This window comes from Pristiophorus japonicus, unplaced genomic scaffold, assembly GCF_044704955.1.
Source record: "Pristiophorus japonicus isolate sPriJap1 unplaced genomic scaffold, sPriJap1.hap1 HAP1_SCAFFOLD_70, whole genome shotgun sequence".
In the NCBI taxonomy this organism is placed as follows: Eukaryota; Metazoa; Chordata; class Chondrichthyes; family Pristiophoridae; genus Pristiophorus; species Pristiophorus japonicus.
The window spans coordinates 1,099,532-1,127,181 of record NW_027254613.1 but is presented as its reverse complement, the minus strand read 5'-3'; the positions used below and the strand labels follow the sequence as shown (position 1 = coordinate 1,127,181).

At 46.4% G+C, this 27,650-nt stretch overlaps 1 non-coding gene across 1 annotated transcript; it reads left to right on the top strand.

Annotated features, from left to right (window-relative positions):
* The first annotated feature begins 5,418 nt into the window (after positions 1-5,418).
* Positions 5,419-5,491, top strand: trnai-uau (transfer RNA isoleucine (anticodon UAU)). Its single transcript has one exon. It is a non-coding gene; the product is annotated as a tRNA-Ile (tRNA).
* The last annotated feature ends 22,159 nt before the right edge of the window (positions 5,492-27,650 follow it).

The window sequence follows — 27,650 nt, the reverse complement described above, 5'->3', positions numbered from 1 at the left end:
GTCAGGCAGCATCTGTGGAGAGAGAAACAGAGTTAACATTTCAGGTTAATGACCTTCCATCAGAAGTTGGGCACTTGTGTTAGGTCATACTATTAAAAGTTTCAATTGTCACGTAGCAGGGATAAGGAAAATATATAAAATGTGGCATTTGGAACAGATATTTTAGAATCCGATTAATGTTTAATCAATTTGTGCACTGAGCTGGGAAGTGGAACGTGTTTGAGTTCTTCGGCGAACATTCGCAAGGTTTGGGTGTCAGTACTGTTGTTAAGTGTATGTTTAATTGTTGTCTGCTTCATAACTCTGACATTTAATGTTGCGGACCGTATTATTGTACTGCGCGTTTTCCTGCTCTGTTTGGAGCACCGATCCCTTCAATCTGTCGCTTACAGGGACAGTTGGATTCACCGTTTCTTTGTTTGGTGAAATTTCAAAGATTGAAAGCGGCGCACATCAACCCGGTCACCTACTCACGAACTGCTACACGCTGCTCCCGTGAGATGGAAGCCCAGTTGCTGTTTCAAGTTTGAATGCAGGTACAAGCAGAACTCATTCATAGAAAGTCCAAGTCCCTGAGATATCTGATTCTTTGCACCGAACTCCTGCGCAAAGTGTTGCGGTTCGTGTGGGGTGATTTGTGCACATCTTTCCCCACACGACAGCACTTCAAACATAACTCAACGGCTGGAAAGCGTTTTGGAGCGTCATGAGTTCCTGAAAGATGTTGAAGAAATGCAAGACCTTCTTTGCAAAAGTTCGATGCAATTTCAAAATTCGTGGGTAAACTGAGGGCTCATCCGGGATTTGAACCCGGGACCTCTCGCAAATTTCAAATAACAACCCCAAAGCGAAAATCATACCTCTAGACGAACAAGCCAGCTACTTTACAAATGTAGAGCTCAGGTGTAAATATTATTGAAGCATTTTTAGTGTGTTGCTATTCTTGATCGGAGGAGCACATGGGACGGAATCTGTGACTTTGCTTTTTCGACCTGTCTTCTGAAGCACCGCATTGTCCCACTCCGACAGTCAATGAGCTGTTGGGACCTTACTGTATCCAGGCTGCGGGTGGCCAACAGACGCCTGGCTGCAATGAGCGATAAAATCCAGCGTTATCCAGAAGCCTGGCGTGCTCAGTCGGTAGAACATGAGACTATTAATTACAGGTTCGTGGGATTGAGCCCCATGTTGGGCGATTGCATTTATTTTAATTTAATGTTGCTTTCATGGAAAATCATCATTAATTAACTCGAAATCTTCTTTTCCACTATTAAAGAAATGCTAACTGAAGGAACTCCATAATTGAATCATTTCTTCTGTGCTCTGCAATTGAACTCTGAAATCATAAACCATTTTACACACTGTGCTTTCGGGGTCTGGGTCAAAATGATCATTGCTGGTAACAACAATCGGAGACTGTGGAAACATTGAGACTGACTTTAGAGAAAGGGTCTGGTTATTGTGAAACACCAAAAAAAATAGCAATTCTGGAAGAATAACATCGAAACGAAATGTGAGCTGACACCCAGAAAGAAGTGTTAAGGCAGAAGGTTAAATGCTGCATCCCTTTCTGCAAAACATTCCTTTCAGAAACATTTCAATGATCGAAACGGCACAAAACAAAAATGTTCCTTTCAAAGTCATTAAACTCCCGAATTTCCATGCCCCGCGAATCTCCTGAATCATATGCCTCGAGTTTAACGACTCAATCCATGTCCCTTTGCAATGTTGTGCTATCACCCACACTACGAAATGTGCCACTAACTTATCGAATCATTAAATGGTTACTGCACGGAAGGCCATTCGGCCCATCGAGCCCGTGCCGATTCTCAGCGAGTCCCACTCCCCCGCCCTTCCCCCATAGCCCTGCAATTGTTTTTCCTTCAGACACTTATCCAACTCCCATCTGAAAGATAAGATTGAGTCTTCCTCCACCGCCCTTTCAAGCCGTGCATTCCACATCCTAACCACTCGCTGCTAAATGGCCAGTTCCTGTTCCTATGTGTAAAGTCTGGGAAACACTAGATCAATTCCTGCCACACTCACAGCCTTCCAAACTATAGCACCGTCATTCTATTTTCGTAAAACCAGCTCCTGAAGTATTGGCCAGCTCTGTAGGTTAAAGCTCTGGTTATATACCTAAGATTACTTTAATCACACCGTTTGTGTCGTGTAGCGGTTATTAGGTTTGCCTCACACGCGAAAGGTCCCCGGTTCAAACCCGTGCAGAAACATTATTTTGGAGACTATTTTTGCTGTGAAATAAATTGAACAAAAGTCGCCCCAGGTTCCTTGTCGCAAGAGCACTGAACATTTTAAACCAGTCTCCTAAATGCAGAGTGTGTAAAGTCAGATAGGGGAGAAAACTTCATCAATGATTCAAAATTCTTGAATGATTAAATTTCAGTTATTGAAGTTTCCACTGACCCTCAGTAACAATTCTACAAAACAACGCTGGCGGGTAATGAATGGGGAATAAAACAAATAATCTTCACCCACCCGCATCATCAGACACACAGTTTAATTCGTTGCATATTACTATTTTAAAGATTTTGAATGAATGAGTTACTTTCTGAATCCGGGCTCCCTCTGTGAGCACCGCATCGATAAACGAGCAGGAAACACATTAAAGTGTTTACCACAATTGCTGACATTTCTTAGCTTTTTTCTTGTATTTTTTCAGCTCTTCGTCCTTTTCAGCTCCTGACTGCGGATATCGCTGTGATTAAACCTGAACACAATGCATTGTCTCACAGCCCCTGCCTCGGTTAATACCAGCAGATCTAAGCCGCATTTCAAACACACAAACAACTCATTAGTTTTTCGCTCTTCCCAGTTCCAGAGCTCAGAGGGTTGTTGTCCATCCCTGGGATGCAAGCTACCTCGGACCCGGGCCAAAGCTCCCCGTACACCGAGCACAAGCTGAGGAAAACCACGGGGGAGAGGATATCCTGGTGTGTGGGGCTACAGGACACTCGGACCCTTTAATAATCTCTCACAGCTCATCTGAAAGCATCCGGAATGTGCCTGCCTCAACCGGGTGGCGGCACTTGTTTATTTATAAAAAGAGAAGCAACTATCCTCATTCAGCAGATATAAGGCAAGATATCATCAAAAGAGGTTTTTGGACATTTTAAGTGATGTGTTTAATGCTTCAGTCCTTTTTGTGTTTAATTCCCACCTCCTCTCTGGCTGTGCCTGCACTGAGCTTACCTCCAGGTAAGGTTGTTTTGAACTTACAAAAGTGGGCACTTACTCCAGCCTAAGTTAGTTTGTAGTAAGTTTTTACTGCCGAACCTTGCAAAACGGGCCTGAGTGGCTGGACACACCCCCGTTTGAAAAAAAATACCTTATCTGAAGCCAACCTCAACTAACTCAGTTGAACTGAAGCAAACTAATATCCGAGAATTGCAATTTCTAACATTCTCCAAACTAAACTAGTTGCTCCAAAAAACTAGGAGCAACTCCACAAGAAACTTTGGCCCTCAGTGTGGGACAGAAGTTGTTTAAGGTGAGCCAACACATTCCCGATCAGCACAGAGGGAGCTCAGTGGGCAGCTCCCCTCTGTTGGTGCTGTTGTACCATATGTTTCTGTACGGCAATAAACGGCAACGCCTGAGCGCGAATTCAACGGTGGGCACTCATGCTGGCATCCTACGACTATACCATAAGGCACAGACCAGGCACAGACAACTTTGCCGACGCGATCAGCAGGCTACCCCTGGCGACCACGGAAGGATCTGACGAACAGGACTGTGAGATAGTCATGGCAATCAATGCCTTTGAGTCCACAGGTTCGCCCATAACAGCTCACCAAATCAGAGCCTGGACGGCCAGCGACCCCACGTTATCCTTAGTAAAAAGATCTGTGGTAACCGGTGACTGGGCAGAGGCTAGTGATGCCTGCCGCGAGGAATTAAAACCCTTTCACAGGAGCATGCATGAACTATCACTACAAGCAGACAGCCTGATGTGGGGCAGCCGAGTAGTCATGCCTCTGCGAGGCAGAGAGGCATTTGTCCGGGAGCTCCGCCACGAGCACCCGGGGATTGTTCTCATGAAGGCCATAGCCAGATCCCACGTCTGGTGGCCTGGTATCGACGCGGACTTGGAGCTCTGCGTCCGAAGGTGCACTATTTGTGCCCAACTCAGCAATGCCCCCAGGGAGGCTCCACTGAGCACCTGGCCCTGGCCTACCAAACCGTGGTCGCGGGTGCACATAGAGTATGCGGGCCCATTCATGGGCAAAATGTTCCTTGTAGTTGTAGATGCATTTCCAAAGTGGAAACAATGCACCATTTTAAACTCGAGCACAACCTCCACCACTGTGGAGAACCAGACGTGAATGTTCCCCGGTTTGTACCCGTGTAGAAACATTATTTTGGAGACACTTATCCAAGTACCTGACGAGTCCATAGACGGTGGGCCCACAACTGGTTAGCAGGATAGCTCTGCACTTATCAGCCAGTGTGGCCGGGTTGTCACCTGCCAGGTCGTTTGCTGTGAAGAAATGGTCGAGCCTCTCCACAAAGGCTTCACAATCATCACCATCAGCGAACTGCTGCAATGTACCAAGTTTAGCCATTTTCGTGTGAAGGTCCGTAATCTCGTCGCCAATTGGTATACCTTCAGATGCTCTGATGATGACTCCACGAGACAATGTGTCATGCTTGAACTGTAGTGACCTAAGTCCTTTATTGATAACCACAGAGTGAGGATCACACCTGGTGGCCTGCCTTTTACACTCGGCCAGGCACACCTGTACAGGTAAACTACAAGTCTCCCACTGCAGTGCCCTCTGGTGCACACCTTGTAACCATGTAGAACACATGAAAGGTGTCACTGTGGAACAATTTCTCTCACTCAAAGTTAGACGCACGACCGTGGGCACCACGAGGTCTAGGTAGCTAGCCATTGACATTCATATATAAATATATATAAATATATCGACATTTATCGTAACTGTTCCCTGCTGGTCAAGGGGTTAAGATCTGGCGCACTAACCTGGTTTCAATCCTCGATCAATGCATCGCATAAAAATAATTGAGGTCTGTGAGACGATTAATAATTGCTGTCATCACCATGAATACCAATACTTTCTGTGATAGACCGAGATTACAGACTATCTGGCTTCACCTGCCCTTTGCCAGGCACGTGTTCGGGGTTTAATTTTGTAAACTGGGTGAGTTCGCTGATCGCGGGGAGACGGTAGCAGCCTCTGTGGCCCCACTGTGAGGATGTGGAAGTGAACACGGTGGCTGGGTGATTGGTGACATTTCTGTAAAGACCAGCGGAGGAGAAGGATTGAAAACGTTTAGTGTGGGACAGAAGTTGTTTAAGGTGAGACAACACATTCCCGATCAGCACAGAGGGAGCTCACTGGTCAGCTCCCCTCTGTTGGGGGCGTTGTACCAGAGGTTTCTGTAGTGTAGTGGTTATCACGTTTACTTTATATGTAAAAGGTCCATGGTTCGATCCTGGGTAGAAACATTATGTTTAAACTTTCTGTGGATGAACAATCGGATGCGAGTTTAGTCTCGCTGCAAATGCTGCCTGGCCTGCTGAGATTTCCAGCGTTTGCTGTTTTTATTTGTTATTTATTCTTCTGGCAAAAGGGCTCCCTTATTCCATAATTGCTTTTTATTTCACTTCAATAAATAGATAACTTTGAGTGAGAGAAAACGGATCCACCGAGGACCTTTCGCGCGTGAGACCAACGTGATATCCGCTACACTGCAGCCAATCAAAGGGCGAGAAACCACTGAATATCAAGGATGAGCAGACAAATATCAGGGGCAGTGCAGTCTGGTCAATGTCAAATCCTCCTTTCTTATTCAGCAGTGGCATGAATGGGAGTCAGACGTCACAAAGTTTAATTAAAGACACAAATACAAGTAACACTTGCAAATCTTTTAATGTAACTTTCTTTCACTTTATTTGAAATCCTACTGCGTTGAATCTGAAAATACGCACAGTGGGATTTTATCTTCACTACTGATTGTATTTCGTGTGCACGGTAGGAATAACCGGTGCTGTTAAATTTGATAAAAGTTGCCCCAGATTCGTGGTGTCATCGGCAATGAAGACTTTGAACCAGAAAGCGAAAATACAGTTAGTAAAATGGGATATGGTTTAACAGTTAACATGCAAAGCACAGGACAAATGATTGAAGTATGGAGTGTCCCTGAGTTAGCATTTGTTTGATTGTGCAAAAGAAGGTGAGGGGTTAATTAATTATGCTTTCCTGTGAAAGCAAGAGAAAAGTTTTCGAACAAACCATCCGTTGACTGTCAGGAAGGCGCTGCTTGTGATACCTGGTGGGAATGGGCGGGATTTTAAAGCCCCTTTTATGGCAGAACCTTCATAGAGACGAATATCCCTTAACTATTGTGGTGCAATGGCAGTGCGTCTGACTCTAGATCAAAGGGTTGCTTGTTCAAATCATGTCGGGATCACTGTTCTTTTAGCAATTGCTGTTTCACAATAACCAGACTCATGCTGCAATGTCTGTCTCACTGGTTAGCAGTGGTAGGGTTGGGGACAGCATCAAACAAGAAAGAAGGGATGTGTGCAGTGGTGGAATATCAGTTATCATGGGTGACTTTAATCGATATAGTGATTGGGCTAACCACATGGTAGTAATTTGGTGGTTTTAGGATTTCATGGAGTGTATTATGGATGGTTTTCTCAACCAAGAAGAGAGCTGGCCATCCTTGACTGGGTGATGTGTAATGAGAAGGGACCAATGAGCAATCGATTTGTGTGAGGCCCCTTGGGGAAGAGTAACATAAAATGGTAGAATTCTTCATTAAGATGGAGATGTCACAGTTAATTCAGAAACTTGGGTCCTGAACTTAAGGAAAGGTAACTTTGACGGTATGAGGTGTGAATTGGCTAGAATAGACTGGCCAAGGATACTTAAAGGATTGACGGTGGATAGGAAATTGCAAACATTTAAAGATCACACGGGTGAATTCAGCAATTGCACATCCCTGTCTGGAGTGAAAATAGAACGGAGAACGTTGCTCAACCATGGCTAACAAGGGAAATTAAGGTAGTGTTAAAACCAAGGAAGAGGCAGATAAATTGGCCAGAAAAAGGAACAAACCTGAGGAGTGGGAGAAATTTAGAAATCAATAGAGGAGGACTAAGGGTTTCATTAGGAGGGTGAAAATGGATTGTGAGAGGAAGCTTGCTTGGAACATAAAAACTGACTGCATAAGCTTCTGTAGATATGTGAAGAGAAAAAGATTAGTGAAGACAACTGTAGGTCCCTTGCAGTCGGATTCAGGTGAATTTATATTGGGGAACAAAGAAATGGCAGACCAATTGAACAAATACTTCAGTTTTGTCTTCACGAAGGAAGACATGAATAACCTTCTAAAAGTACGAGGGGACCGATGGTCTAGTGAGAATGAGAAACTGAAGGATATCCTTATGAGGAGGGAAATTGATGGGATTGAAGGATGATAAATCCCTGGGGCCTGATAGTCTACATCCAAGAGTACTTAAGGAAGTCGCCCTAGAAATGGTGGATGCATTGGTGCTCATTTTCCAACAGTCTATTGACTCGGGATCAGTTCCTATGGACTGGAGGTTAGCTAATGTAAAACCACTTTTTAAGAAGGGAGGAGAGAGAAAGCGAGTAATTATAGACCGGTTAGCCTGACATCAGTCATGGGGAAAATGTTGGAATCAATTATTAAGGATGAAACAGCAGCGCATTTGGAAAGCAGTGACAGGATCGGTCCAAGTCAGCGTAGGATTTATGAAAGGGATGGATTTATGCTTGACAAATCTTCTGGAATTTTTGAGGATGTAACTAGGAGAGTGGACAAGGGAGAACCAGTGGATGTGGTGTATTTGGACTTTCAAAAGTCTTTTGACAAGGTTCCACACAAGAGATTGGTGTGCAAAATCAAAGCACATGGTATTGGGGGTAATAGACTAATGTGGATAGAGAACTGGTTGGCAGACAGGAAGCAGAGAGTCGGGATAAAATGGACCTTTTCAAAATGGCAGGCAGTAACTAATGGAGTGCCGCAGGGCTCAGTGCTGGGACCCCAGCTCTTTACAATGTACATCAATGATTTGGATGAAGGAATTGAGTGTAATATCTCCATTTTTGCAGATGATACTAAACTGGGTGGCGGTGTGAGCTGTGAGGGGGACACTAAGAGACTGCAGGGTGACTTGAACAGGTTAGCTGAGAGGGCAAATTCATGGCAGATGCAGTATAATGTGGATAAATGTGAGGTTATCCACTTTGGGGGCAAAAACGTGAAGACAGAATATTATTTGAATGGTGGCAGATTAGGAAAAGGGGAGGTGCAATGAGACCTGGGTGTCATGGTTCATCAGTCACTGAAAGTTGGCATACAGGTACAGCAGGCAGGAAAAAGGTAAATGGTGTGGTGGCCTTCATAGCTAGGTGATTTGAGTATAGTAGCAGGGAAGTCTTACTGCAGTTGTACAGGGCCTTGGTGAGGCCTCACCTGGAATAGTGTTTTCAATTTTGGTCTCCTAATCTGAGGAAGGACGTTCTTGCTATTGAGGGAGTTCAGTGAAGGTTCAGCAGACTGATTTCCGGGATGGCTGGACTGATATCTGAGGAGAGATTGGATCAATTGGGCCTTTATACATTGGAGTTTAGAAGGATGAGAGGGGATCTCATCGAAACATAGAAGATTCTGATGGGACAGGACTGGGTAGATGTGGGTAGATTGTACCCGATGTTGGAGAAGTTGGAGCAGGCTCGAGGTAAGGATGACCCACTCCTGTTCCTAATTCTTATATTCTTATGTTCTCTTAGCAATTCTGGAAGAATAACATTGAAACCAAATGTGACCTGAGACCCAGAAAGAAGTGTTAAGGCAGAAGGTTAAATGCTGCATCCCTTTCTGCAAAGAAATCCTTTCACAAACATTTCTCTGACCGAAACGGCACAAAACAAAAATGTTCCTTTCAAAGTCATTAAACTCCCGAATTTCCGTGCCCTGCGAATCTCCTGAATCAGAAGCCTCTAGTTTTGCTGAATCAATCCATGTCCATTTGCAATGTTCTGCTTCCACCCACACGATGAAATGTGCCACTAACTTATCGAATCATGGAATGGTTACAGCACGGAAGGCCATTCGGCCCGTCGAGACCGTACCGACTCTCAGCGAGTCCCACTCCCCCGCCCTGTCCCCATAGCCCTGCAATTGTTTTTCCTTCAGACACTTATCCAACTCCCATCTGAAAGATAAGATTGAGTCTGTCTCCACCGCCCTTTCAAGCCATGCATTCCAGATTCTAACCACACGCTGCTAAATGGCCAGCTCCTGTTCCTATGTGTAAAACCTGGGAAACACGAGATCAATTCCTGCCACACTCACAGCCTTCCGAATTATAGCACCTTAATTATATTCTCTTGAAACCAGCTCCTGAAGTATCGGCCAGCTGTGTAGGATAAAGCTCTGGTTATGTTCCTAGCATTGTGTCAATCGCAGCGTTTTTGTAGTGTAGTGGTTATCACGTTCGCCTAACACGCGAAAGGTCCCCCGTTCGAAACATTTTGAACATTGTTCAATTAAATATTAGAAAAAATGGAATAATTGACATTAATGGTTCAATATTAACAAAGTTGGTGTTTGTTTCTGCTGATGTTAATAACCCTTCAACTAGGCTGGAGTTTAATGTTTTGATATTTCAAATAACAGTGTTGATATTTAGTGTCTCCATGATAAGAGAGACTGTTTGATTTTCTGTTTCTGACTGCTCCATTTTTGATCGGGGCGGAGGAGCGGTGAGAGATCGGGGCCCAGGAGCGTCGTGATCGGGGCTCAGGAGAGGCGAGGGCCCAGGAACAGCACGGGCCAGACCACACTGCGATCTATGGATAGTCGGCGCATGTGTATACACTACGTCCATGCAGCAGAGCTTGGTCTGTGGTCGTCTTGTGTAATCCTTGCCACTGGACCAAGACCTAGCTCTGTCAAGCTCGTGTGGTGGTTGGTGTGCAACGGTCACGCCACGTTAAAAAAATCCACCCACAGGCATCTTCCACCCTTCAGCATGTAGTTCTGGACCTAGATTGTCAGGTCCCTCATCGAAACACCTGTAAACTTATCCCTTTTTAGTCTGTAAACAAGTCATCCTCGATACGAGGGACTGCCTAATACTATACTATTAACAAAATGCAGTGTCTCACAGCCCTGTTAAATTGGCTGGTTTCTCTGTACAGTTCTGTACACACTCGAACTCTACACAGTTTCTCTCACTCCCTCCCGTTTACAGCCCTGACGGTGCAGAAAGCCCCTCTCAAAGCTGCACGTTCCGGCTGCATTCAGTTGAGTTGGGAGAGCTTATTAAAGGATCCTGCATCTCCGCCTCGCTTCACAACAGCAGATCGAAGCCGCAAACAACCCATCGACTCATCGCTCGTCCCCAGCTCCAGAGTGAGTGAGGCCGGGACTGTCATGTATTCAACCAGCATTGTAACCCATGTATAATCTGACCGATGTTGTACACTGTGAGAACAATGACCACTAGGTGGTGAACTTGTGGGAGACACTCCTAACCTGGACCTTCAGGTATAAAAGGGGAAGTTCCACCCACTTCCATCACTTGAATGCTGAGGAATAAAGTACAGGTCATAGACTGACCTTCTCTGAAGCATGGGCCTCGTGTGCATTTACACTGTATAGTAAGGACGTATTAATGGCGACGAGAAACTGGGATTTAAACCACGCGAGCATGGCCACTAGCAGAACAGACGAGAGGTACTGTGTTGAGCAATGGTTGGGACAGAGATTCAACATTGTTAAAGCATCACACAGTTCTCCAGGCAGCCAAGGGCAGTCAGGCATGCCCCAATATGTAGCCTAACCCAGAGGGGGAGTTCGACAGAGACAATGGCAAACTGAACGGCAATTCACGTCATTGCAAGGGACAATGCGGCCAGTAATGGGGCCATCAACACCTGTTAATGGTGCACTCAAGGACAATCACGGGGCAGTCAGTGACGATCGACTGGCAAGAGACCTTTTGTTTCCAACAGCAGCTCATGTTGGAGGCGTGGAGGCACACACTCAGCCGGAGTTTGCAGAGATGAGCAAAATACCTGCAGAAATTGCAGAAATGGACACTGGAGGAAATCGCTGGAAGGTGAAGTTCAGTGAGTTCATGTGGAGCACGTATACAGTTCATACACCAGGACGCCACCGATAATGATGAAAGTGCTCCTCAATGGCATCCCAGTATCAGTGGAGCTAGACACGTGGGCCAGCCAGTCCCTGATGGGTATCAAATAGTTCGAAAAGTTGTGGGCGTCCAAGGCCAGGAGGCCAAAATTATTGCCGATTGACGCACAGCTACGAACGTACACAAAGGAGATCATTCAGGTGCTAGGCAGCGCCAAGTTAGTCGTGACCCACAAAGTTGGCTTGCTGTCATGAACTGGAAATGGGGCGATCTCAATGCAATTTCCTCTGTGGAGCGAGTATCATGCTCACAGATCCTCGACAAATTTGACTCATTATTTCAACCCGGCATTGGCACTTTCATGGAGGCCAAGGTAGTGATTCACATAAACCCGGACGCCATGCCAGTACACCACAAGGCCAGGGCGGAGCCGTATGTGATGCGGTAAAAGATAGAAGGCGAATTGGACCGCCTGCTAAGGGAATGCATCATCTCGCCAGTTAAATTCAGTGACTGAGCGAGCCCGATTGTGCCGCTGCTCAAGGCGGATGGGTCGGTCAGGATATGTGGTGATTACAAGGCAACCATCAATCGGGTGTCACTCCAAGACCAGTACCCGCTATTGAGAGCGGAGGATCTCTTTGCGACGCTATCCGGTGGCAAACCGTTTTCAAAATTAGACCTGACCTCAGCTTACATGACCCAGGATCTGGCGAGTGAGTCGAAGAAGCTGACCACCATCACGACACACAAGGGGTTGTTTGAGTACAACAGATGTCCGTTCGGGATTCGCTCGGTTGCCGCGATCTTCCAATGAAATATGAAAAGCCTCCTCAAGTCGATTCCAGGGACGGTGGTTTTTCAGGACGACATTCTCATTACGGGTTACGATACTGAAGAACACTTCCACAACCTGGAGGAGCTGCTACGCAGACTGGACCGGATAGGGCTGCGACTGAAAAAGGCAAAGTGCGTCTTCATAGCTCCAGAGGTAGAATTCCTGGGAAGGAGGGTAGCAGCAGACGGGATCAGCCCTACTGCCTCCAAAACGGAAGCGATCCAGAGAGCACCCAGACCCCGTAACACGACGGAGCTGCTTTCGTTCCTGGGGCTCCTGAACTATTTTGGTAACTTTCTTCCCAAATTGAGCAAGCTGCTAGAGCCGCTACACGTGCTCCTACGCAAAGGTCGCGAATGTGTCTGGGGGGACAGCCAGGAAAGGACTTTTAATAGAGTTCGCAATTTGTTATGTTCCAACACTCTGTTAACGCTATATGACCCATGTAAGAAACTTGTGTTAACGTGCGATGCGTCGTCCTATGGTGTCGGGTGTGTGTTGCAGCATGTCAATGCCAAGTGTCAGTTACAGCCGGTATCTTAGGCCTCCAGAAGTCTGTCCCAGGCAGAAAGGGGCTACGGGATGGTAGAAAAGGAGGCGCTCGCATGTGTATATGCAGTAAAGAAAATGCACCAATACCTGTTTGGCAGGAAATTTGAGCTGGAGCCAGATCACAAACCCCTAACGTTCCCTTTTGGCCGTCAACAAGGCCTTAAATGCAACTGCATCGGCCCGCATACAGAGGTGGGCACTCACGTTAGCCGCCTATGACTACACAATTCGGCACAGACCGGGCACCGAAAACTGCGCCGATGCACTCAGCAGGCTCCCACTAGCCACCACTGAGGGGGCTACCGAGCATGGTGCTGAGATGGTCATGGCTGTTGAAGCTTTCGGAAGTGAAGGCTCACCCGTGACAGCCCGTCAGATTAAAGTCTGGAGAAATAGAGACCCGCTATTGTCTCCAGTCAAGAAATGTACCTGAATGGGGACTGGGCAGCCACGTACAGGGAATGTCGTGAGGAAGTTAAACTACTTCACAGGCGCAGGGATGAACTCTCGATTCAGGCCGATTGCCTACTGTGCGGAAACCGCGTACAAACCAGATGGGCAGAGAGGTGTTCATCAGAGAACTCCACAATGAGCACCCGGGCATTGTCATGAGGAAGTCAATTGCCAAGTCACACATTTGGTGTCCAGGGTAAGACGCAGATCTGGAACTTTGTGTTCGCATTTGCAACACGTTTGCCCAGCTGGGTAATGCGCCCAGGGAAGCCCCCCTTAGCACCTAGTCCTGGCCCACCAAGCCTTGGGCACGCATCCATGAGGACTACGCAGGTCCTTTCAAAAATGTTTTTGGTTGTAGTAGACGCCTACGCCATAAGAAATATAACAAAATTAAGAATTAGGAACAGGAGTTGACCATCTACCCCCTCGAGCCTGCTCCGCCATTCACCAAGATCATGGCTGATCTGGCCGTGGACTCAGCTCCACTTACCCACCCGTTCCCCGTAACCCTTAATTCCCTTAGTTGTTTAACATCTATCTACCTGTGACTTGAATACATTCAATGATCTCGCCTCAACTGCTTCCTTGGGCAGATAATTCCACAGATTCACAAACCTCTGGGAGAAGAAATTGCTTCTCAACTCGGTTCTAAATTGGCTCCCCCGTATTTTGAGGCTGTGACCCCTAGTTCTAGTCTCCCCTACCAGTGGAAACAACATCTCTGTCTCTATCTTGTCTATCCCTTTCATTATTTTAAATGTTTCTATGAGATCACCCCTCAATCTTCTGAACTCCACCGAGTAAAGACCCAGTCTCCTCAATCTATCATCATAAGGTAACCCCCTCATCTGCGGAATCAGCCGAGTGAATCGTCTCTGTATCCCCTCCAAAGCCAGTATATCCTTCCTTAAGTAAGGTGACCAAAACTGCACGCAGTACTCCAGGTGCGGCCTCACCAATACCCTATACAGTTGCAGCAGGTCCTCCCTGCTTTTGTACTCCATCCCTCTCGCAATGAAGGCGAACATTCCATTCACCTTCCTGATTACCTGCTGCACCTGCAAACTAACTTTTGGGGATTCATGCACAAGGACCCCCAGGTCCCTCTGCACTGCAGCATGTTGTAATTTCTCCCTATTCAAATAATATTCCCTTTTACTGTTTTTTTTCGCAAGGTGGATGAACTCACACATTCCGACATTGTATTCCAGCTGCAAAATCTTAGCCCATTCGCTTAACCTATCTAAATCTCTTTGCAGCCTCTCTGTGTCCTCTACACAACCCGCTTTCCCACTAATAGTTGTAGCATCTGCAAATTCTTTTACACTGCACTCTGTCCCCTCTTCCAGGTCATCTATGTATATTGCAAACAGTTGTGGTCCCAGCACCAATCCCTGCGGCACACCACTAACCACCGATTTCCAACCTGAAAAGCACCCATTTATCCCGACTCTCTGCTTTATGTTCGCCAGCCAAATCTCGATCCTTGCTATTACATATCCTCTGACTCCGCGTACTTCTATCTTCGGAAGTAACCTTTTGTGTGGTACCTTATCGAATGCCTTTTGGAAATCTAAATACACCACATCCATCGGTACACCTCTATCCACCATGCTCGTTATATACTCAAAGAATTCCAGTAAATTAGTTAAACATGATTTCCCCTTCATGAATCCATGCTGTGTCTGCTTGATTGCACTAAGCCGATCTAGATGTCCCGCTATTTCTTCCTTAATGATAGTTTCAAACATTTTCCCCACTACAGATGTTAAACTAACCGGCCTATTGTTACCTGCCTTTTGTCTGCCCCCTTTTTTTAAACAGAGGCGTTACATTAGCTGCTTTCCAATCCGCTGGTACCTCCCCAGAGTCCAGAGAAGTTTGGAAGATTATAACGAATGCATCCGCAAAAACTTCCGCCATCTCTTTTAATACCCTGGGATGCATTTCATCAGGACCAGGGAACTTGTCTAACTTGAGTCCCATTAGCCTGTCCAGCACTACCCGCCTAGTGATAGTGATTGTCTCAAGGTCCTCCCTTCCCACATTCCTGTGACCAGCAATTTCTGGCATGGTTTTTGTGTCTTCCACTGTGAAGTCCGAAGCAAAATAATTGTTTAAGATCTCAGCCATATCTACATTTCCCATTATTAAATCCCCCTTCTCACCTTCTGAGGGACCAACATTTACTTGAGTCACTCTTTGCCGTTTTATATATCGGTAAAAGCTTTTACTATCTGTTTTTATGTTTTGCACAATTTTAATTTCGTAATCTATCTTTCCTTTCTTAATTGCTTTCAATCATTGTTTGCTGTCGTTTAAAATTTTCCCAATCTTCTAGTTTCCCACTAAACTTGGCCACCTTATACGCATTGGTTTTTAATTTGATACTCTCCTTTATTTCCTTAGTTATCCACGGCAAGTTATCCCTTCTCTTACTGCCCTTCTTTTTCACTGGAATATATTTTTGTTGTGCACTATGAAAGAGCTCCTTAAAAGTCCTCTGCTGTACCTCAATTGTGCCACCGTTTAGTCTGTGTTCCCAGTCTACTTTAGCCAACTCTGCCCTCATCCCACTATAGTCCCCTTTGTTTAAGCATTGTATGCTCGTTTGCGACACTACTTCCTCACTCTCAATCTATATTACAAATTCAACCATACTGTGATCACTCATTCCGAGAGATATTTTACGAGGAGATCGTTTATTATTCCTGTCTCATTGCACAGGACCAGATCTAAGATAGCTTTCTCACTTGTAGGTTCTGTAACATATTGTTCTCAGAAACAATCCTGTCTGCATTCTATGAATTCCTCCTCCAGGCTACCCCGTGCGATTTGATTTGACCAATGTAGGTTAAAATCCCCCATGATTACTGCCGTTCCTTTTTCACATGCCTCCATTATTCCATTGATTATTGCCCACCCCACCGTCGAGTTATTATTTGGGCGCCTATAAACTACACCCACCAGTGACTTTTTCCCCTTACTATATCTAATCTCCACCCACAATGATTCAACATTTTGTTCATTAGAGCCAATATCATTTCTCACAACTGCCCTGATATCATCCTTTATTAACAGAGCTACACCACCTCCTTTCCCTTCTTGTCTATCTACCCGAATTGTCAGCCACCCCTGTATGTTTAATTCCCAGTCTTCGCCACCCTGCATTCACGTTTCTGTAATGGCCACCAAATCATACACATTTGTCATGATTTGTGCCGTCAACTCATTTACTTTATTTTGAATGCTGCGTGCGTTTAGGTAAAGTATTTAATACTAGTTTTAATCCATGATTTTTACTTTTGACCCCTCCTGCAGCCCCTTTATATTCATACATATTGTCCCTTCCTATTACCTTGTGGTTTACACTTACCCCAGTGCTACTCTGCTCTGTTGCCTCCTGCCTTTTGCATTCTTTCTTGGGGTCCCGTTTATCTGCGCTCTCACCCACTCTAACTAGTCCAGAGCCCTCTCCAGCGTTCTGAATACTCCTCGCATTGAGGCACCGAGCTTTCAGTCTTGCCTTTTTATTACACTTTGACCCTTTAGAATTTTGATGTACAGTGGCTATTTTTGGTTTTTGCCTTGGTTTTCTCTGCCCTCCACTTTTACTCATCTCCTTTCTGTCTTTTGTATCTGTCTCCATTTTGTTTCCCTCTTTCTCCCTGCATTGGTTCCCATCCCCCTGCCATATTAGTTTAGCTCCTCTCCAATAGCACTAGCAAACACTCCCGCCTAAGGACTTTGCTTCCGGACCTGCACAGGTACAGACCGTCTGGTTTGTACTGGTCCCACCTCCCCCAGAACCGGTTCCATTGCCCCAGCAATTTGAATCCCTCCCGACTGCACCACTGCTCAAGCCACGTATTCATCTGAGCTATCCTGCGATTCCGACTCTGACTTGCACGTGGCATTGGTAGCAAACTCGATATTACTACTTTTAAGGTCCTACTTTTTAATTCAGCATCAACTCCTTAAATTCATCTCGTCGGACCTCATCCCTTTTTTTACCTAAATCTTTGGTAACAATGTGCACCACGACAACTGGCTGTTCTCCCTCCATTTTCAGAATGTCCTGCACCCGCTCCGAGACATCCTTGACCCTTGCACCAGGGAGGCAACATACCATCCTGGAGTCTCGTTTGCGGCCGCAGAAACGCCTATCTATTCCCCTTACAATCGAATTCCCTATCACTATCGCTGTCCCATTCTTTTTCCTGCCCTTCTGTGCAGCAGAGTCAGCCACGGTGCCATGAACTTGGCTGCTGCTGCACTCCCCTGATGAGTCAGCCCCCTCAACAGTACTCAATGTGAGGTCAACGTGATATCCGCTACACTGCAGCCCAACAAAGGGCGAGAAACCACTGAATATAAAGGATGAGCTCACAAATATCAGGGGCAGTGCAGTCTGGTCAATGTCAAACCCTCCTTTCTTATTCAGCAATGGCATGAATGGGAGTCAGACGCCACAAAGTTTAATTAAAGACACAAATACAAGCAACACTTGCAATACTTTTCAGTGTAAAATTCTTTCACTTTATTTGAAATGCTACTGCGTTGAATCTGAAAATACGCACGGTGGGATTTTATCTTCACGACTGATTGTATTTTGTGTGCACGGTACGAATAACCGGTGCTGTTAAATTTGATAAAAGTTGCCCCAGATTCGTGGTGCCATCAGCAATGAAGATGTTGAACCAGAAAGCTATAACACAGTGAGTAAAATGGGATATGGTTTTCGAGTAAAGATGCAAAGCACAGGACAAATGATTGAAGTATGAACTGTTCCTGAGTTAGCATTTGTTTGATTGTGCAAAAGAAGATGAGCGGTTAATTAATGATGGTTTCCCGTGAAAGCAAAAGAAAAGTTTAAGAAGAAACCATACGGTGCCTGTCAGGTGAGCGCTGCTTGTGATACCTGATGGGAATGGGCGGAGATTTTAAAGCCCATTGTATTACAGAACCTTCATATAGAGGAACATCTGCTGCTCACTGTGTAGGTCTCATGTTGCAACGGTAGTGTGTCTGACTCCAGATCCGAAAATTGCGTGTCCAAATCACGTCGTTGTCACTGTTCTTTTGGATATTGTTCTTCCAGAATTAATATTTCCTTTGCTGTTTGGCAATAAACAGACCCTTGCCCCAAGGTCTGTCTCACTGTTTCCAAGGTGTCAGGCAGAGATTTTTTTTTTATTTAAAAAGATACTTTATTCTGATAAAAATGTGTACAGTACATTGAAAAGCAGTTCAGTACATTTAGCTGCGGTCAGTAATCCCATGCACTACATTTGGGTGCTAACGGCAGTTCTGGTCGATGTATTCCCTTGCTTTTCAGTTCCAGTACAATTCGGTACAATACGGGATAGCTTGTAGTACATTCAACAAATTACATCACTCGTGTCACTATACAGTACATGGAATGGGTGACGGAACATTAAAATGTTTTCAACGTGCATCACGAAACAGACCTTACATTGTACATGGCACTAGATAGCTGTTTACAGATCATGGTGCTCCATGTACACAATAGAGAAGTTACAAGTACGGCTCGAGCGGAGTTTTATTCTGATTCCTACCCCGGGGTTTACCGTGTCAGAAGGGCTTTAAACTGTGGCCCTTCCCCACCCTGCCTTTGCGGCAACTACACCAATTTTAAGTGTGTCCCTCAGCACGTAATCCTGGATCTTGGATTGCGGCAGTCTGTAACATGCAGACGTGGACATCTCCTTGCTCTGGAAGATCAGCAAGTTTCGGCAAGACCAAAGAGCATCTTTGACTGAGTTGATGGCACTCCAGCAGCAGGTGATGTCTGTCTCGGTGTGTGTCGCTGGGAACAGCCCGGAGAGCACAGAGTCCTGTGTTACGGATCTGCTCGATGTGAACCTCGACAGAACCACTGCATCTCTATGCAAACCACGTTCCCTGATGGTCTAGTGGTATGGATTTAGTGCTTTTAACGCCATGGCACGGGTTCGATTCCCTGTCAGGGAAATTGTACTTTTAATTCAAAACCTTATAAAAAAATTGTTCATCTATTTTCCACATTTTCATGCATCTCCTGTGCAAAAAAAAAAAGAAGCATTGATTTAAACATCATTAATTAATACATAAAATTCTATTGTCATATGATATATTTTGCTCTGAGCATATGAGGAACTTTTCTCCCGATCCCATTGGGTTTAATTCTGGTAATCTGGTGCTGAAAGTGGAGATGTTTCCGCAGTGTACCGCAAATCAGAGACACCATCAGAGGCAGTCTCTCGGGATCGAGGAGGACTTGCTTCCATCCCAAAGTGCGTCCTTTGATGGCTGAACATTCCGATACGAGAGCGACAGACCCTGTTACTGGTGGGACAGACATACGTCGAGGGAAGGGGTCGGTGGGACTGGTTTGCCGCGTGCTCCATCCGCTGCCTCCGCTTGGTCTCTTCATGCTCCTTGCGTCTAGAATCAAAGAGCTCAACGCTCTCTCAGAAGGAATTTCTCCACATCGGGCGGTCTGTGGCCAGGGTATCCCAGGTGTCAGTGGTGATGTCGCACTTTACCAGGGAAGCTTTGAGGGTGTCCTTATAACGTTTCCGCTGTCCTCCTTTGGCTCGTTTACCCTGAAGGAGCTCCGCATAAAGACGTAAACATAAACACGTAAGGATTAGGAGCCGGAGTTGGCCATTCGGCGCCTCGAGCCTGGTCCACCATTCAAGAAGATCCTGGCAGTTCTTCAACAGCGAGTTTAAACATCTGGGGCGGAGACAACAGGCGCCTGGCTGAAATGAGTGATAAAAACCTGCTTTGAATGGAAGCCTGGCTAGCTCAGTCGGTAGAGCATGAGACTCTAAATCTCAGGGTCGTGGGTTTGAGACCCACGTTGGGCGATTTATTTTCATTTAATGTTGCTTTAATGGAAAACCTCTGACCGAAACGGCACAAAACAAAAATGTTGCTTTCAAAGTCATTAAACTCCGAAATTTCCATGCCCCGCGAATCTCCTGAATCAGATGCGTCTAGTTTTGGCGACTCAATCCATGTCCCTTTGCAATGTTGTGCTCCCAGCCACACTAGGAAATGTGCCACTAACTTATCGAATCATGGAATGGTTACAGCACGGAAGACCATTCGGCCCATCGACCCCGTGCCGACCCTCAGCGAGTCCCACTCCCCGCCCTTTCCCCGTAGCCCTGCAATTGATTTTCCTTCAGACACTTATCCAACTCCCGTCTGAAAGATAAGATTGAGTCTGCCTCTACCGCCCTTTCAAGCCGTGCATTCCAGATCCTAACCACTCGCTGCTAAATGGCCATCTCCTGTTGCTATGTATGAAGTCTGGGAAACACGAGATCAATTCCTGGCACACTCACAGCCTTACGAAATATAGCACCTTCATTCTCTACTCGTAAAACCAGCTCCTGAAGTATCGGCCAGCTGTGTAGGTTAAAGCTCTGGTTATATTCCTAAGATTGCTTTCGACGCAGTGTTTCTGTAGTGTAGTGGTTATCAAATTCACCTCACATGTGAAAAGTACCCGGTTCAAGCCCGGGTGGAATTTGTAATTTGGAGAATACTTTTGCTGCGAAATAAATTGAACAAAAGTCGCCCCAGGTTCCTTGTCGCATGAGCACTGAACATTTTAAACCAGTCTCCAACATACAGAGTGAGTAAAGTCAGATAGGGGAGAAAACTTCATCAATGATTCAAAATCCTTAAATAATTAAAGTTCAGTTATTGAAGTTTCCACTGTCCCTCAGTAACAATTCTACAAAACAACGCTGTCGGTTAATGAATGGGGAATAAAACAAATAATCTTCACCCATCCCCATCCCCCGGCACACACTTTAATTAGTTGCATGTCATTATTTTAAAGAATTTGAATGGAAGAATTATTTTCTGAATCCGTGCTCCTTCTGTGAGCGCCGCATCACGAAACGAGCAGGAAACACATTAAAGAGTTTACCACAATTGCTGACATTTCTTTGCTTTTTTCTTTTTTTTTTCAGCTCTTCGTCCTTTTCAGCTCCTTACTGCGGATATTGCTGTGATTAAACCTGAACACAATGCAATGTCTGTCTCTCTGTTTCCCCGGTGTCAGGCAGAGATACGCCTGCTGCCGTCATTTATTGCATGTGACAGGACACAAAAGTTCAAAATCAACTTGCAGGTGGCCACACACAGCAGTGAATAGTCAGGACGGCCGAGCGATATGCGGTGCTGTGTTTCGATCACTGTCTCCTCTGGAGATATTATTTTTGCACCAAAAATTAATGTGCGATAAAAGGGAACAAGAGCAGTCCGGGGTGCATTGTCACATGATGCAAGCTACCTCGGACCCGGACCAAAGCTCCCCGGACACCGTGCACAGGCTCAGGAAAACAACGGGGGAGAGGATATCCCGGCCACTGGGCCTTCCAGTAACATTGAACAAGTGCCCGGTCTCAAACTTTTCAGAGTAATAACTTGTAACTGGAGCTTCTAACAGTCCGGATGGCCAAGCGGTTTAAGGTGCTGTGTTCAGGTCACAGTCTCCTCTGGAGGTGTGGGTTCAAATCACACTCCTGACATTCAGTGTTTTTAAATACAAACTCATTTGTTTGGACACCACTCTCAAGTGCTTTGGGACATCCATCGAACTTAATAAAATGACCCCACTTCAATTGCAAACAATGATATCAAAGTTACTTCTCAAACCGGGAATCGATCCTGGGTGGCTGTAACGAAAGGAATGGATTTGTGAAGCATTGAAATGTGGCCTTTAAATATCTCGCACTGCTCATTTCAAAACACGGTTATAATTTGTTTCAGTGCAAAAGAAGGCAGGCTCGAAGGGCCAAATGGCCGACTCCTGCTCCTGGTTCTTGTGTTCTTGTACGGAGCACAGAACATATGATCAAATGATCAACTCTCCCTCAGTTCGCATTTCGTTCATTGTGCAAAAGAAGATTATGGGTTCATTAATGATGTTTTCCTGTGAAAGCACCATAAAAGTTTAAGGCCAATAATTCACCCAACATGGGGCTCAAACCAACGACCCGGAGATTAAAAGTCTAATACTCTACCGACTGAACTAGCCGGGCCTGCTTAAGGTGCATCTTCCTGTCGCTGATTGCTGCCAGGCGCCTATTGGTATCGCCCCGTGGCTTTATCTCGAGCTTTATCTCGAGCTTCAAACCACGAAACCGGTTCTCCTGAATTTCAAGGCTTGTACGGAGATCAATCATCAAAAGCCGTGTCATTAACCACAGCTGGGCCGTCAATTTTCTGATCGCAAAGTGCTTTCAGTCCTTGTCAATATCTCTTGTCTATGTGCCGGTGTTTCCCGATTCTGTCGGTCTCTCTGGCTCTTTAATCTCTATATGGTCACCTGCAGGTTGATTGTCGATGAATGCCTGTGTTTGTGTCTTCTACAACAATAGAAAATGTTTCTTATATATTTCTTACGTTCTCTCCAATGCCTTGATATCCTTCCTAAATTGTGGTGCTCAGAACTGTAAACAGTTCTCCAACTGAGGCCAAAGCGGGTTTGAAAACGTATGGTACAACTTCTTCTCTGGTGTCCTCTATTTCACTTCATATAAAGCCAAGGGCCCTGTATTTTTTTTAACAACTTAGTAACTTATCTACCCAACTTCAAAGATTTCTGTGTGTAAATCACTCAATCCTTCTGCGTCTCTTTTAACACAATACCATTTAGTTTATGTTTTCTCATATCACCTCCTTTTGTTTCCCAGACCTTACACACAGGAACAGGAGGAGGCCCATTCAGCCCCTCGAGCCTGATACACAGGAACAGGAGGAGGCCCATTTAGCCCCTCGAGCCTGTTACACAGGAACAGGAGGAGGCTATTCAGCCGCTCGTGCCTGTTACACAGGAACAGGAGGAGGCCATACAAGCTCTCGAGCCTGTTACACAGGAACAGGAGGAGGTCCATTCATGCCCTCGAGCCTGTTACACAGGAACAGGAGGAGGCCATTCAGCCGCTCAAGCCTGTTACACAGGAACAGGAGGAGGCCATTCACCCCCTCGAGCCGGTTCCGCCATTCAATGAGATCATGGCTGATCTGTGAGCAAACTCCATATACCCGCCTTTGGACAATCTTCCTTAATACCTTTGATCAAAATGCAATGTAAAATGAACAACTGACCCAGCACGAACTGCCCTTTGCAGAAGGGAGTTCCAAACCTCTCCCACCATGTGTGTGTTTCACTCCTGAAACGTCTGTCTCTAATGTTTAGACTATGGCCCCTAGTCTGGGACTCCCCAACCAGCGGGAATCATTTCTCTCTATCTACTCTATCTCTTCCCTTATTATCTTTGATAATTTTGATCAAATCTATGCTCGACCCTCTAGTTTCCAGTGGGTGTAATCTCATATCTTAATTTAAACCTTGGAATCCAGGTATCATTCTGGGAAACCGACACAGTGCTCCCTCCAACGCCAATATAGCCTTCCTAAGGCATATCAGTGAAAACTGAATCAAGGGACGGGTCTTACTAGATTTAATCTGATGGTTTCAAGCAGGCATTTGGTAAGGTCCCACACATCATCATCATCATCATCATAGGCGATCCTCGAACGAGGAAGGCTTACTTCCACTTGGGTTCACAGGTGTTTCAATGAAGGACCCGATGTTCCAGTTCTGAACTCCAATCAAAGGGTGGAAGATGCCTGTGGGTGGATTGTTTTAACGTGGTGTGACCGTTGGACATCAGCCACCACACGGGCTTGACAGGGCGAGGTCTTGGTCCAGTGGCAAGGGTGAACCAGGACAGCTGGAGTCCTGCTGTGCTGCACGTCATCAATACACAGGTCGCTGTTTTGTGCGTGCGCAGGCAGGAACATCGGCGGGACCCAGGTACAGCGGAGGAGCGGGAAGATCATTGTGGAGGAATGGTGAGAGGTCGTGGTGGAGGAACGACGAGGGATCGTGGTGGTGGAACGGTGAGAGATCGTGGCGGAGGAGTGACGAGAGATCGTGGTGGACGAACTGTGAGAGATCGTGGTGGAGGAGCGGTGAGAGATTGTGACGGAGTTGCGGCGAAGGTTAAACACAAGGGATGTTGGCAGAAATCAAAGTTGAGGCAACGAATGTGTTTTGTGTATCTGCAAAGCAAGCACTCCCATGTTCCACCATCAGGGAGCTCATCCCCTGAAGTCCCAAGGGATCCTATCACCCCTTGGGAGAACTGCGTTTAAGCCAGCCCCTAAGGCCAGTTTCTCACTCTGGAGTGTCTTATTAAAGACTGAGGTCACTGTTACTTTAACGTCCCTGTGTGCAGCCTCATCTGTGTTAGGAACAAATAACTGGCGTCGAGAATACGAATCCAACACAAAGATGCAGCAAACTGTGGGCATCCTGGAGAAGTTCTCGGACGGTGAGGACTGGGATGTCTATGTCTAACTGCTAGACCAGTACTTTGTAGCCAACGAGCTGGACGGAGAAGGAAGTGCTGCAAAAAAGGAGAGTGGTCCTCCTCACAGTCTGTAAGGCTCAGACATACAGCCTCATGAAGAATCTTCTGGATCTGGTGAAACCCACAGATAAGTCGTATGAGGAGCTGTGTACACTGGTTCAGGACCATCTTAACCCGAGGGAGAGCGTGCTATGGCGAGGTATCGGTTTTATACGTGCCAGCGAACTGAAGATCAGGAAGTGGCGAGCTACATCGCCGAGCTCAGGCGACTTGCAGGATAATGTGAGTTTGATGGCTACCTGGAGCAAATGCTCAGAGACTTTTTTGTACTGGGCATTGGCCACGAGACCATCCTACGAAAACTTTTGGCTGTAGATACACCGACCGTCAGTAAGGCCATTGAGATAAAAGAGGTATTTATGTCCATTAGTGATAACACCACACACATCTCTCAGCACACAAGTGCAAGCAATGTTCATAAATTAAGTGGAACTGTGTTTGTGAGCAGAAATGTACAGGGCAGAACCCACGAATCTGCAACTGCCAGCAGGCCTCAGGTGACCCGGATGACTCAGAGTCCCCAACAAAGGATGAGTGCAAGGCAATTCACACCTTGTTGGTGATGTGCATGCTTCCATTCAGCCTATTCATGCCGCTTCAAAGGGTATGTTTGCAAGAACTGTGGAAAAATTGGGCATCTCCAACGAGCTTGCGAATGAGCTGAAAGCTCTGCAAAACCTGCTAACCACCATGTGGCAGAGAAAGATCGGTCCATGGTGGATCAAAGCAATTTCGAGCCTCAGAGAGAGGAGGCAGATGCTGAAGTACACGGGGTGCACAAATTGTCGACGAAATGTCCACCTATAATACTAAATGTAAAATTGAATGGCTTACCCGTAACCATGGAACTGGACACTGGCGCTAGCCAGTCCATCGTGAGTAAAAGATGTTTGAGAGACTGTGGTGCAACAACGCATTCAGACCAGCCCGAAGCCCCATCAACACAAAACTGAGAGTGTACACCAAAGAGCTTATCACTGTCCTGGGCAGCGCCATGGTCAAGGTCACTTACGCGGGCACGGTGCACCAACTGCCACTCTGGATTGTCCCGGGCAATGGCCCCACACTGCTTGGAAGGAGCTGGCTGGTCAAAATCCGCTGGAACTGGGATACCATCCGAACGCTATCACATGTCGATGAGGCATTATGTACCCAGGTTCTGAACAAATTTCCTTCCCTTTCTGAGCCAGGCATTGGAAACGTTTCCGGTGCGAAGGTGCGGATCCACTTGGTCCCAGAGGCACGACCCATTCACCACAAGGTGCGAGCGGTACCTCATATGATGAGGAGAGAGTGGAAATCGAGCTGGACAGGCGGAAACGCGAGGACATCATCTCCCCAGTGGAATTCAGCGAATGGGCCAGCCCGATTGTTCCAGTACTCAAATGTGATGGCACGGTCAGGGTTTGCGGCGATTATAAAGTAACTATTAATCTTTTCTCGCTACAGGACCAATATCCGCTACCTAAGACAGATGACCAATTTGGCGCGCTGGCAGGAGGCAAGGCGTTCACCAAGCTTGAGCTGACTTCGGCCGACATGACGCAGGAGCTGGAGGAGTCTTTGAAGAGCCTCACCTGCATCAACATGTAAAAAGGACTGTTCAGCGACAACAGATGCCCGTTTGGAATTCGGTCGTCTGCAGCGATCTTCCAGAGAAACATGGAGAACCTACTCAAGTCGGTACCACACACGGTGGTCTTTCAGGATGACATATTGGTTATGGGTCTGGACACCGTCGAACACATACAAAACCTGGAGGAGATCCTCCAGCGACTAGATCGCGTAGGGCTGCGGCTGAAGAGGTCGAAATGCGTCTTCATGGCAACAGAAGTGGAGATTTTTGGGAGAAAGATCACGGCGGACGGCATTCGGCCCACAGACGCCAAGACAGAGGCTATCATGAACGCGCCCAGGCCACAGAACGTCACGGGGCTGCGGTCATTCCTGGGACTCACCAACTATTTTGGTAACTTCCTACAGAAGTTAAGCACCTTTTAGAGCCCCTACATGTGTTATTGCACAAAGGTGAGAACTGGGTGTGGGGAAAAAAAACAAGTAATTGCTTTTGACAAAGCCAGCAACCTTTTATGCTCCAACAAGCTGCTTGTATTATATAACCCGTGTAAAAGACTTGTGCTAGCACGTGACGCGTCGGCGTACGGAGTCGGGTGTGTATTACAACAAGCTAACATTGTAGGGAAGTTGCAACCTGTAGCCTATGCTTCCAGGAGCTTGTCTAAGGCCGAGAGGGCCTACAGCATGATTGAGAAAGGGGCATTAGCGTGTGTGTTCGGGGTAAAGAAAATGCATCAGTTCCTGTTTGGCCTCAAATTTGAGCTGGAAACCGATCACATGCCCCTCACATGCCTGTTCGCTGAAAACAAGGTGATAAATACTAATGTCTCAGTCCGCATACAAAGGTGGGCACTCACGTTCTCAGCGTATAACTGGACCATCCACCACAGGACAAGCACTGAGAACTGTGCGGATGCTCTGTCGGCTGCCATTGCCCACCACGGGGGTGGAAATGGCGCAAACTGCAAACTTGTCGATGGTGGCGCAGCCCGCTGACTTGTTGATGGTCATGGCAGCATTTGAAAATGATAAATCACCTGTCACGGCCCACCAGATTAGGACTTGGACCAGCCAAGATCCTCTGCTGTCCCTAATAACAAACTGTGTATTGCATGGGAGCTGGGCCAGCATTCCCGTTGAAATACAAGAGCCAATCAAGCCGTTCCAGCGGCGAAAGGAGGAGCTGTCCAGTCAGGCAGACTGCCTGTTGTGGGGTAACCGCGTAGTGCTACGAAAAAAGGGCAGGGAGTCGTTCATCTCGGATCTCCACAGCACACACCCGGGTATAGTAATGATGAAAGCGATAGCGAGATACCACATGTGCTAGCTCAGTATCGACTCTGAATTAGAATCCTGTGTACGGCAATGCAGTGTAAGTGCTCAGTTGAGCAACGCGTCCAGAGAGGCACCACTAAGTTTGTGGTCCTGGCCCTCCAGACCAGGGTCGAGGATCCATGTCAACTATGCAGGCCCATTTCTTGGTAAAATGTTCCTGGTGGTGGTGGATGCTTTTTCAAAATTGATTGAATGAGAAATAATGTCGGGAAGCACCGCCACCGCCACCATTGGAAGC